This window comes from Argiope bruennichi, chromosome X1 (assembly GCF_947563725.1).
Source record: "Argiope bruennichi chromosome X1, qqArgBrue1.1, whole genome shotgun sequence".
NCBI classification, from domain to species: domain Eukaryota; kingdom Metazoa; phylum Arthropoda; class Arachnida; order Araneae; family Araneidae; genus Argiope; species Argiope bruennichi.
Window position 1 is genome coordinate 32020729 of NC_079162.1, and position 14083 is coordinate 32034811.

A 14083-nucleotide genomic window follows, 5' to 3' on the forward strand; every position below is an offset into this window, starting at 1 on the left:
TCTTTGAATATAAAACGCAGGTGCTCTTGGGATAAAAGATATTCTAGTGAGACAAAATAGCAAAAAAATAATAAAATTTAACCTACTTACCTTTCAAATATAGGTTGTTCTTCTTAAGATATAATTTTTTATCTCAAGTTCAAGTCATTCAAATGTATTCAGCCACTTTTACGTAATCAATAAGATTATTACAAGGGTATGGTAGGTAAAAAGACTCAGGTAACATAATGAGGTATAATTCTCATAAAGGAATTTATCCATAATATAGATCGTCAGCAGTGTCAGTTCGTCTATTTAGAGAAGGGCAATGCGTAAAAGACATTTTTAAAAGTAATTTTTTAAATTCCATTAAACTAAAATTTTTACATTTATTATCATATGCTAAATTTTAAGTCTTTTAATTAAGAATTTTTCAATTGACTTGTTTCATATCAGCAACGAAAGAATTTTATAAATGATTTTATACTCAATGCTGATATGTTGAAGTTTTGAAATGTTGTGCACTTGTGCATTCTGGAGGGTGATATATTATTTTAAGATTTTCAGAACTCATTTATTGAATTATCGATTAGTATAAGTAAATTTTGATTCCATACTCGAGATAGCAATAGATTTAAGTAATTGTTTTCAAGAGATTTTAATATTTGTATTAATGAATTACATATTAACTAAAAAAAAGGATATGTTTTAAGTAAAATAAATTTTAAATAAAAATGATAAAATAAACCTTTCTAAAAATAAAATGTATGTTGTAGTTACGAAGACCTGATTGCTTAAAACTCTGGTTATGTGAATGAGAAAAGGATGGAATAAAATACCTGATATTACATTACCCTCATGTATAAACAAAATTCAAATTCTAACGAAAAAATAATTTTATTGTAAGAGTTAGCAATTGTTATAATACTAAAAGAAAATTATTCGCAATAGACATCAACAGTGCATTTTTGAAAATAGATTTAAAACAATAACCCCTTCCGTAATCGGAACCCCTTTTTAAAAAGGTATTACACTTTCAATCTCTTATTTTTTGAATAATCACAAAAAAAGTTACCTCTGCCCTGCCTTGGCATCCGGCGATAATCTGAATGATAATCGTTGTTACAGAAGAAGGTGGAAAGCACAGAGATTGGAGTCATAAGAGCCATTACCGGCCATGTGCCAATCCCTTTTGTAAGACGTAAGTCTCTGTAAGAGGTACGTTACTGAAGAGGCGGTGACAAATCCTACAGCATTGTTATACCTACCAAGGAAGCGAGAACCAGCTTATTTATACGGTAATTTCTCATCTACAGTCACCTGATGCACCTGGCTGAATTTATTTTTTGTGAATAAATCCGTCCAAGTAAGAAAATTATTCACATCTGTAAAAAAAGTAATACAACACGATCTTTTGATTTTCACTTTTCCTATCAGTAATTCGGAAACGGTAATTACTATATTCCCATTAATGTTTCACTGGAGTCAATTTACATGATGCGAAAATCCCGATATACAAAACTGCCTTTCCTTCCACTGTAGCATGCGCGGTTGATTCCAAAATTACACCGCCACTACGCTTTTGATGGGTATGCTTGAATTAATTTTCTTTTTAGCACATTTTTAACGTAGTGCGTATAATTTAAACTTCATATTATATAAAAAAAAAAGAATTTTTATCCCTACTTATTGTATGAAAATGGAAAACTGAAAATAAAATAAAATAATGTGTGTTGTTGTTTTTAATATAAAAGAAAACCTTTATTTGCACACATTGGATTAGTTTAATGTAGCTAAGACAAAAATTAGATTCCAGCTAAGCTAATAACTGTCTATATATTTTCTTAATGTATAAAGTTGTTTACGGAGGATTAGATTTAGAATGAATCAAACCAGAATTCCTGAAAAATCATGACTTCGGCTGATACTATGGTTTTAGTAGTAATTTATTACTAAAAATGTACTCGTAAAATGTAGTTTCTCAAATATAGGCTGTCATTGATATACAGCCACCAGAAATAGCATCGCCTTTTTGATTAAAAAAATAAACAAATGCAATTATAAGTAAAGTTGAAAATTGGAAGAAGGAATTTAAATTGACTATGAATATTGAGAACTGCAATTTCGTGACGTTTTTACGAAACGTTGATGGGGAAAAAAACTGAACTATAATTTATACTCTTTCAAAGGAAGAATAATAAGACTATTATATAATAATTTGTAATGAGATTTTGTTTGATCATCCATACGTTTCTGGAAATATTTTGTATACAATATTTTATCTTTTCAGGGGTAACATGTACAGGCGAGAGTGTTGTACCTTTGACCACGTCTGTCTGTGCTGGCAACGAGCGACAAAATTTGAAAGTTTTTGTTTTCAGTACCAGGATTAACCTCTAATTACCTACTTTAACGTCTGCTATTTTAAAGATATGTTTGCTTTGATGAGTAATAAAATTTATCTGATTTCACTATTAAAAGGTAAGTATAACAAGTAACATTTAGTCATATAGCATTTTTACACCACTAATAAATGATATTTATATTATAGACAGAATAATAATCTTATTTTGCGTAAACTCTGATTTTCCTATTTCTCATCAAAAGCTAGTTGCAGAGGTTTAAATGTGAAAAATGTAATATATTGTATCTTTGACTAAGTGAGAGGTACAAAACTTGTTATTTAGAGGAAACTAGGGATAATTTATCCAAGATCATTTTCTCAGATTGTGAGGAAAATGGTATTTTGTGTATGTCATCTATATTTGGCCCTTGTCATATGGCTTATCGCAAGAAATTTCCATTCCAATATACAAAAAAAAATCTAATTTTAATAGCAGGAAGTAAAATATATTTGAAGAGCCTGAAGTAATTTTTTTCGTTTTTTCTTTTCATTTCTCTTTGGATATGATGCTTCTCCTGGAAAGAAATATTAAAATATTTCTGAGTTTGAAGCTTACTTCAATCTGTAATTTGATATGCGGAATTGCACAATATCTGAATTATAAGTGTTATACTTTTATTCTACGATTCTTTTCTCACGTGAAAACTTATTGACTATTATTTTTCGGTCTTTAGATTACTTTACAGGACTATTTTCTTCAATTATTTAATAATTTCATCTATTATATCTGAATAATTCCTGAAAACCTTGCGCTATTACTTTTTGATAACTATGAAATTAACGTAACTATTCTTGTTATTGAGATGATAAAAAAAAAATGGTGAGATTTCCAAGAGCTTTCCTTCTCACATAAATCATCGAATGCATCCGTTTGGTAAGAATGTACTTGGATCATTCAAGACTTATTACAACCAGACAATGAATAACAGGATGTTAAGTCTAAATTGGCTTACTAACACTGACTCCAAATAGCATTATAGAAGGATTTAATGCTATAGGCTTGCTTTACTCTTTTTAACTAGAATAGTTTTAATGATAATGAGTTTCCGTCTTCATCTGTCGTTGACAGAGATGATTATACAGATATCATGCAGGATTCATCCATTGCAGGTTCGTCAACACGGATACTGATTCAAAGTCCCCTCAGTCTAAATATACCATTAACCTCCTAAATGATTTTTCCCGAAGTTGTGAGACTTTACCCTAAGAATAGGAACAAGAAAAGAAAAACCAGAAGCTAAATCGCAGATTATCAAAGGCAGTCCTTTAAAACTACTCTTACAGGCACTGTAATTAAATGATGCCCCAAAACTAAGCAAAGCGAGGAAAGGGTTTCATAGGGACCTTTGCTGCTTTAATAAAGAAAAGTAAGAAAAAAATGAATTCTAAAAGTAGTGATAACTTTTTTTCAAATTATAAAAGTCAGCAAAAATTTTCCTCATTCGTTAAATGGAATCATGATGAATGTATTTTAAAATTAGCAAATGTTTAAACTGTGAATTCTAGCAAAAAAATTTTTATGCATAAAAACTTGAGATTTAATTAAAAAAAATTATATTTCAGTTTTATGGGAATAAAATTCATTTTCTCCTTTATGTTCTTATAATAAGTGAAAGTCAAAGGTACAGCACCCCAAGTCAAAGGTACAACACTAAGTTATACCACTGATCATAGTGTAAGTTGGATTTTAAAAAATAATCAGAAACGTTAAAATTGAAAATATTGGTCTTTTGAAATATTTAATTAATGCAAAACTAAGCAGATTTAAGATGAGAATTTGCAACATAATTACAAACTTACATAAGAAGATACAAAATTGATATTGAAAATCAATAAAATGTACAACACTTTCACATAGACACTAATCAGTCCAAAAATGAATTAGTATTAAAACAGATTTGATGAGTTTTCAAATAGCACATTGAAAAAGAGCTTAAAATATTCTTCCTTTAAATAAAAAATTTAGTATAAAGCAATTATAAATGCATTTCCGTGAAATTAAGCAATGATTTTAATTAATGTATAATTATTTTTAACAATATAGACTACTTAACAATAACCTAGTAAACAAAAAAATGACCAAAACTCTTTTGAAAGATTTATACAAATGCTCGAATTAGTTTTTCACATACTCAATTTTCGAATAATTTTATTTCAAATCTTTTTATCTTTTTTTAAAAAACAAATTGAATTTGACTAGAATTACCATCTTGACTTTTTGTCTATAAATATTTATTTTTTAATATAATTGAAAATTCAATTCCACCATTTTCCAATTTTTTTTCGAAATCCACAATAGAATAAATTATTTTTCAAATAGATTTTACTCTACACCACTCGAAATTTAATTCCCCTCTTTTCATTCCTCCCCCTAAAAGAGACAAAGATAAACGAATCGAATACATTTTATTTTACGTATTGAGAATTTAATTCCAATCTTTTCAATTTCTTTCTGAAATTCGTGACTACATAAAGGATTTCAAGAGCATGTTAAGAATATTGCTACATCTTTGCCGAATTCTTGATTTATCATTTCATTATGAATAAGTTCTTTTTTAAATTCAGATTAACAAAGGCTTACTGTTATCACGAATTTCCAGAAAAATCCTTCATAATATTTGATAATAGCTTTTTCATTAGTGATAAATGCGTGGGTACAAAGCAGCTTTTTTTTGCACAAAAAATAAACCCTGGAAAGTTTCCAGAGAAACCGATGAAGAAAGGTGTTAAGAAAAGAGGTTTTATCTCCAAAATGTTTTCCTCAAAATTTATCAACTCACCATAAGAAAAAAATCTTGATATTAGATAAGTGTAAATGGGTTGTTTTATTAAAATCGTATCTTGATACCGCACGTGAGGTCGGGGCATGAAACACCTTGAGACAATACTCTTGATTTAAGACTTTTCAGTCAAGATATCAGTGCGTCTTGCTTTTATTTCTAGTTGCTTCATCAGGTTTTTAGCAGTTTAAGAAGACATAAGAGTAAGTCGATGAGATATTTGACTCTTTAAAATTGTTTGAAATTATTTGTAAAATTATTGTTGCTGCTTACATATGTTCTCGCTAAAGTTTATTATTTAGATATTTCATAAAATATCTGGTTTCTTAAAAAATAAGAAATGAAACGAGTAAAGTGAGTAAAGAATTAATAATCCCATATATCAATCATTATGGAAAATAATCAGTTCTATAAATAGAATAATTATAGATAGTTAGGTTATCAAATAAAAACAGAATACTTTTACGGATAAGTAGAGCTCTTTTTCATTTCACATCAGTCATACTTATCGGTAATTTTTAAAATTTTTCGCTTACTTCATTAAAAGAATTAATCTTTCAAATTAACTTTATATTTTAATTATTCTGTAATTCAGCGAAGAACTTAATTAAGTTAATGAGGATGCCTAATTAGCTAGATTAATATTTCCCTTCCCTCCTCTTATTTATTTTATGCTTTAAAAGGCCGTGAATCGTTATTCCATGAAATAATTAATTAAAGGCAGAAGTCGTTTACTCAAAACATTGTCAAAATGTGGAAAACTGGTATTATTCAAGGGAAGCATTAGATGTTTGTTGCATTGGTTTATTTAACCAGGTATTCTTCTGCTGTCCTGTAGAAAATAATAGAAATTAGGAATAATATAATAAAAATAATACAGTCTGATTCATAATAAAAACGAAATAAAAAATGGAAAATCTTGTTTTCTGATATTTTTCTTCAGAATGGACGAAGTTTTTCTTATGTTCAACAAACCTCATCCTTTTTTTCCCTTAAACGTTTATATATTGCATGAAATTCCTAATAAAAATAATACAGTCTAATAATTAAAATTCAAGAGAGATTTTTTTCCTCTGATATTTTTCTTCAGAATGGACAAAGTTTTTCTTATGTTCAACAAATCTCATCCTTTTTTTTTCATTAAACGTTTATATATTACATGAAATAATTTAATTATATAATTTAACACTGACAGAAAGATAATTTATCAGAATTGCTGGTAATGGCATGATAAAATTATATCGTCCCTAAAAATTTCAGTTTTAGGTTTTTCAGTCATGAGAGGTAAGACAATAACAATATTTATGTGCATGTGCAATAGGAAAAATATGGGGGGGGGTATGTTTCTAGTATTTTATTTGTCCTGTCACTATACAATTACGTCACTGATTTCCGGGATGAATAAAAACTCATATAAGTTTATGCAGCTTCAAGGGTAGTGTATAGACATTTATTTTTTAATTCAAAAGATGTGTATTTCAGTTTAATTTGACTATATTTAACATTTCAAAGACAATAAGTAAACGCCCAGTTTGTACTGTTTATTTTGTATAAGCTATTGAAATACACTTTCATTGTTGAAATATATAGTTATATATTTATTGATACAAACTTTATTCATTGGTTCGAATAAAAAGTGCATTGAAATAATTTAGAATAAATGAATCTAATAGGGAAAATGATAAATAAATTATCTTCCTTTTATTGGTTGGTTAAAATAACTTAACAATTATAAAATGACTTTTCTACCAAAATATTTTTGCTTACATACGAAATTAATTAATATTATCTTTTATTTCATAAATTAAAATACTGATTAATTGGGAACTCATTCTTTTAGCAAGCAAAATTTCTATTTTGTAACGTATTTACTTGCAATTCTTTCTTTTAAAGTGTAAGTAATAAAGGAGTATGTGTTGTATGAAGCGATTCTGACTTTATAACTTCATTGCAAAAAGGATGAAAAAAAAATTTGTTATGAAAATACATTTTAAAACATATTTAGGATTTTGAAATTATGTAGTTAACTTATGGTGCTTGCTACATTTTTTCAATTTTATTACGATAGCTTTCACATTTCCGTTAAGCAAAGGACAGTGAAATATTATTTTTAACTAAATAAAAATGTTAGTTTTATTTTACAGATATTCTTCATAGTTTGAAAATGCTCCATGAGATTTATGATATTAACGCTTATGACATTCTTCACGCATTTTTGTCAATGTATGAAAATGAAATCTCAAATCTCTTCAAATTAAATCATATCTGTGCAAATTAAATTATTCTCTCTATATAAAATTAAATGATTTGTAATTATATAATATATAAAAAAATTTCGCTATTGTGATGCAAGAAAAATTGCCGAATATATTTTTTACTATCAAATAAATTATCCTGTGTGTTTAGTATAAAGGGAGTATCTGTGTGAAGTCAAAATATTCAAAGATCAGAGTTTTGATCAACCCACCAAAGAGTATGAGCAATCTTTAGGGTGGTTAAACCCGAGAATGGATAATTTTATTCCACCCGTCATAATGAGATCAGTTTTGTAGAGGGTACAAATTTCGATTCATGGCAGTCGGTCATCATAGCAGTTTCCGAATGGATAATAATCTGGGATGCGATTTCTTAAAGAATTCGGACAAAATCGGAATCGTCGCGGCTAGTTTATTCTAATACATGGGCCGCGGTGGCCTGGTGGTAAGGAACCTTGGAACCGGAAGGTTTCAGGTTCATGACCCAATTCCATCAAAGTAAGCGGGTCTGGTACACGTTAAAACTGTCCGGGCCAAACGTTCTCCCTCTGGTGTGGCATGGTGTGGAGAGCGGGGATGCCAGCTCAGGTGTCGTCCTCGTGATCTGACCGCGGTTCAAAACTACGAGGTCCGTACCAAAATAGCCTTAGTGTTGCTTTAAAACGGGACATTAATATAACAAAACTAAACTAACTAATATTTCATATAAATGTTCGCATTGGTGGTTTTACTACCATTTCGTAAAATTAAAGGGAACAAGCATTTCTTAAAAGTAATGATAATTAAAATAATGATAATTAAAATAATGATAATTAAAGTAATGATAATTAAAGGGAACAAGCATTTCTTAAAAGTATTAGGATAGGATTGTAATTTAACATTCAAATAAAATCATATTAAAAAAATTATTTTGGTTCATCTCTTTTGCTGAAATTTAAATTCATTTTTTAAAAATATGAAATCATTTAAATTCCTTACTACTTTTTCAAAGATGAATATTTTTACATAGAATTTTATTTTTAGATTTGTTGGAATATATTTCGTAAACATTTGCTCAGATTTTAAGATACAACTAAAAATAAATTTAGTAACAACATTTTTGCGCTTCTATATGATGAAAAAACGCAGAATGCTCATTTTATATTTTATTTTGACAAAAACAAAACAACAAAAAAACTAACAGCTGAATACTATGCCTAGATATTTTACTATATACAAAGTGATGAACATATGAAAAAAAAAAATCTGTCGCACATAAGAAAAAAATGGCTGGCAACGCGAAAGTGAAAAAACACCTGACGAGGAGAAAGAGAAATTTAAAATTGTCCTTTGCGAATGAATTAATATAACACAAAGTATAAAAACTAAATAATTTCTGAAATGTTAAAATACAACTTCAAACGTTTGGTGCATTTTGTAGAAAAATAAGGACAAGAAATAATCGACTAAAATAAAAATCGAAATTAAATTATGGCAGTTTTCTCCATATTATTGACGTTTAAAAATAAACTCTCATAAAAAGAAAAATAGGACAAAAAGATTCTTTCAAAATATTCGTTGCACCTTGCAAACACCATAGAGCATGTGTTATTTCTCGCTGAAGTGGGGTAAATCAACTGGGACGGATCGTGTTCTTTTATCGCAAGTGTTATATCATTTTCTGCTATGTAAGATAACTTCTAGAAGATTAGAAACTTGTTTCCTAACATAACAAAAACAACCGAAGCATCAGTGAAGAGTTGTGATTTTTCTGAATAACAGTGGAGTTTGATTCAAAGGCATGCCGCATCCAAACTGCTATTGAAAATATTTTCTGTCCAAGAGGTGATAACGAAGCTTCGAAATTATTTTCCTTAATACTTGGCTGCTTCGATGGAATTTTAGAAAGTTTCAGTAGTTTTTAATTATCGTGCCCTTAAATGCAATTTTTCTGAACGAAATTTTTTGTAAAAATCTGTTTTATTTTATTTAGAAATCTTCTTATGGCAAATTGAAATGAGATGATAAAAAGTAATGACAATTCATAGAATAGAATAAAAACATTCGAAGTAGTCTAAATTTTGGCTGCCAACTATCACGACAGAGGTGTTTCATGTATTTTGGATTGCAATTAATTTATTAATTGTCTCTTACTGTGCGTTTGACTATAAGAGAGAATTTGCTTGAGAGAATTTTTCTAACATGGCCAAAGACGATTAATATCGAATATTCTGGTGAAAATTAAATTAAATACTGAATTATCTTCCTTGGCTTCAGCTGTATTTTTTTAAGCCACTAGCTTCTAACACCATTTTTTAAAAAATTTCAGACATTTAAACATGATGAACTTTTAACTATTTTCGTCCTGAATGGTGGTACCTGGCGTCTTAGATCTGAGGACTGTAAGTTTAAGAATCGATTCCACCAAAAGGCAACTATGTATGTGGGCCTGCTGCACGCTGAGCATACTGTTCTGCGTCAAACGCCTGTACATGGGTGTATTACAGAGACTATCATCAGAACTTCCTTCTCTGGTTTTCTGCTTGTCATTAGACTACTGTTTAGCTCTGTAATAATCCTCGAGCCGCTTTAAAGCTGGACTAATCGTAACTTGAAATTTGATATAAATCTTCATCCCTTTCAAAATATCTCTTGCATTCATTCGCTCTTCAGCTCAAAATTAAGATTGGAGATCTCAGAGGACAATCAGGCACTAGATCTGGGCTGACAGAGAATGCGAAGAAATCAAGCGCACCTCGTTTCAGAAGCCCGCTCCGCGTCCAGCTGATCTTGCAAAAGGAAAACAGACAATTGGCATAATCACATGATCTTACCACATTTCTCATTGACCAATCCAAGGAAAGCTTTGGCAATTTTAGTTCTAGTACACTTGCAAGTAGCTAATGGCAACTACATAGTGAGGGGAAAAAAATGTTTCAATGCTCTTGCTTTGTAATGACTGATCGTATATCTCGCGTATTTTTTACTTTATTGAATAATGTAATTCATAGTTATCTGGCTTTAGATCTCATAATCGTACATCTCACGTTTTGACCGTAAGGTACGAAAATTAATAAAAGATTCATTTTTAAGAGAAAAGGGAGTATTTAATGAAATATATTATTGTACTTTATTGAATAATATATTTCATAGTTGTTTGGCTTTTTATAGTTCATGGTTGTTTTAGATCTCATAGAATTATTTGCAAGATTTGACTCAATTATGAAGCAGTTGGATCATTGTGTAAAATTAGCTATATGTTTAATATCATTAATAAAAATTGCAAATTTTTTTCTCCCTGGAGCAAACTACAAAAAAAACCACACCTATTAACAAAAACCAAATTTACATGGTTGGTTTTTGTTAATAGTATGTCTAATAGTATGTTAATATTAATGCATAGTATGTCTTCCAGACGATGCAATACAGTCCGTACAACGCCTAGGCATGTTGAGTATTAAATTATCGATCTGATCTTGTGGAATATTACACCACTCATCAAGCAATGCTCTCCGAAGTTTCGGTAGACATGTAACAGTTGGTTGACGGGCTGCAACTCGTCAGCCAAACATGTTCCACACATGCTCTACTGGATCCAAGTCCAGTGAGAATGCTGGCCAGTCCATACGGGTGATATTCTAAAATCGTAGGCATTCGTTTACAATGTTTGCACGATGGGGAAGGCGCTGTTATCCATAAACGCAAATTCTGCGCCCATGGCGCCCCCAAAAAAACGTACATGTTGTTCCAGAATGACATCCCGATAGATTTGGCCTGTCATGGTTCCAATTTTAACATGCAGGTCAGTTATGGAATCCAGAATAATTCCTCCCCAAACGAACAATTCTGCACCACCGTAACGATGTCTTTCAATGATATTCTCTTGGTGGTAACGGGTGCCTGGATCTCTCCATATGAAAGTCCGGTGAGAATCAGACTACAAGCTAAACCTGGATTCGTCGGAAAACATCACACAAGCCCAATGTTGCGGTGTCCACAATGCATGCTCTCTACTCCAGGCTAACCGCAGGAGACAGTGATTTTCAGTAAGTGGAGCTCATCTGACAGGCCTACGAGTATATAGACTAATCTGCCCTAAACGTCTGTATACGGTCTGCCTTGAAACTGACGTACCAGTGACTGAAGAGAGCTGACAAGACAGGTCTGATGCTATGCTCCGTCTGTTTCTTTTGGCAGTAACTGCCAAATACTGGTCTTCATTCGACGTTGTAACTCGGAGGCGACCTATGCTGTAACATCTACTCACATTACCATCATGTTGGAATCGTTGCCAAAACCTGGAGATGACACTCTGGGCGATTCCAAGTTCCTCGGATATTTCCAGCTGGGTACGCCCACATTCCAGACGACCGATAAGTCTACCATGTAAAAAAATCGTCCAAATGCGTCCTTTGTGTCATAACTATGCGATTATTGCACTGAAAGGATTATAAAGCGCTTGCGAACAATTTTACTTCTTTGGTTGTATTCCTTATACATCACTCTCTTACACTCTCGTCATTGTGACGTACTATCGGTGTCATCTGGTGGCTTCCTGAAATTTGCATATGATTTTTGAAGATGTGTGTAGTCATTTTACGGGTGATATATGTAATTTAGAGTTCGATTTCCGCGTGACTCTGAATTATCCTTTATTTATGGACATGAGTGTTAAATGTAATAAATTATTACTTTGATGTTCGAAATTTGTTTGAAGGCCCCGCATATGAACTTAGCACCGGGAGTTGCCTTTGTTTTATCTGGTCCTGTCAACAACCAATTTCATAAAAATCAAATTTTTTTTCAGAAAGTTTCATTTTTAATCCCTTGAACTGCAAATTTATTTAAATTCCTTATTAGATATTGCATTGTATTTTGGAAATTTTTTGATATTTCCATCTACATTGGTTTCCAAAAGTTAAGTAACACGTTAAAAACTGATGACTTAAAAAGAATAGTTTCTCCTAAACAGCTGAATTTAGCTTTATTATATTTACGTAAAGTGATGGAAGAATCACTCTTTTGCATATTTCTTTTGAATATTTCAAGAATTTAGACCAATTTTTAAATTATTCTATCGCTATTTTTTTTAAAAATTTGCTACATAACTTTTGGATAAGTATGAAGAGTATTAAAAAAAGAGGGGATAAGCGTTTAATTCCCTGTTATTAGATTAGGTGGACAAATGTATGAAAATAATTCGGTGATTTGTTATTTTAACACTTATTTGTTGCGATTAACACGCATTAATTAACCAGTTTTTAACAGATTTAAATATAAAAAGTTATGTTATTCGAATGATAAGCTAAATACGCTATTTCACAGCCAGAGAGTAATATCCATGAGAAATATATAAAGACTCTTTTGTTAAAAGATAAACAACGAACTATCATACTGTATATATTTGCATTATCACGTAAAAAGCAGATCAACTTCCATTATTTTCTTGGAAGTTATCAGTCATGCATATGTATTCAACATTCACCTCTAGAGTAACTAGCACCAAAATATTGAAAACAGTAAAACTCTACTTTAATAGTGCTCTGGCAGTAGTGTAATCGGACACCACTTTTCCATGTTGAATGACAAATACTCAGTAATTATCTTATATTGAATTGTCTTAATCATTTACTGCAATTGAAATAAGACTGAATTAGTTGTTGCAATCCTATTTTAGAAGAATTTAATAATATCAAAGATATTCCATGTTGTCCAAAATGTATGAAATTCAGTAATTTTGTAGAAGGCCTATAAAAATGAAGAAGTACCCATGAGTTTTAGATTTTGAAGTAGGCATTGACTTTATTAATAAAGACTGTATGAGATTTTTTTTATGAACTTCGACTGTACAAAAGTTTGTGCATAAAAAGAATCTCTATTAAACGCTCAATACTTGAAAATTTGTAATAAGTTAAACATTCAGTTAGAATGACAGTGATTGTTATACACATATATAATGTCTTTTAGCTTTTCACTATACGTTTATACTCTTTAGAAAATGGAACTGTTTCTCTATCAAAGATGTGACCTTGAAAAAATTGACTTTTTGTAATACTACCTAGAAAATTGTAAAGTCTTTTTTTAATCAATTGTGTCTTTGCATTCTAAGTTCGAGCTTATCAGCAAAACTAGACACACTTTTGACCTAGAAAGTGCTGAAGTCACTGATAAGTATGTAAAAAGTGTGACATCTGTAGATTTTCCTCTGTAATTATTCAGCTGGTTATTTTTAAAATGGAGCTCATTTCCATATTAAATTTCGGTTTCCTCTAAATTAAATTTCTCCTTTTAAATGCTATCATTTATTAGTAGCAATGCAATACTTGGGAATATTTTAAAAGCAATATAATTTCTTTATATTGCTTTTATGGGAAATTTCTGAATCCAGTATTTGCACTTAGTCCACGCAAGTCGATCTATCTTAAACTCGTTTACATTAATAGCCATTTTATTTTTTGAAGTTGCTTTGATGATGAAGTGGCTTGATGTACCGTGGAAGAGCAAGTGTTGAATATTTTAATATAATTAAGTGGAGATTTAATAAATTTCCAACTTTTTTGCTCATATATCTTTGCCAATCAAGTACAGAGAGTTAAACATTAATGAATATTAATGTTTAACACATTTAACACTACAGACGAGATATCTCGTCTTTCAGGTATTAACAATTACAGGTTTCTGACTGC

At 30.4% G+C, this 14083-nt stretch overlaps 1 protein-coding gene across 2 annotated transcripts in view; it reads left to right on the forward strand.

Moving 5' to 3' along the window:
- Positions 1–2274: 2274 nt before the first annotated feature.
- The window catches only part of LOC129958052 (uncharacterized), a 29191-nt gene continuing 17382 nt past the window's right edge, over positions 2275–14083 (forward strand). The window contains exon 1 of one of the 2 annotated variants that reach the window (XM_056070208.1): positions 2275–2460. The gene's annotated coding sequence lies outside the window, so the exon portion shown is untranslated. Of the gene's footprint in view, positions 2461–5230; positions 5367–14083 lie in introns of those variants that run through there. The other variant, XM_056070209.1, reaches the window with a different exon arrangement.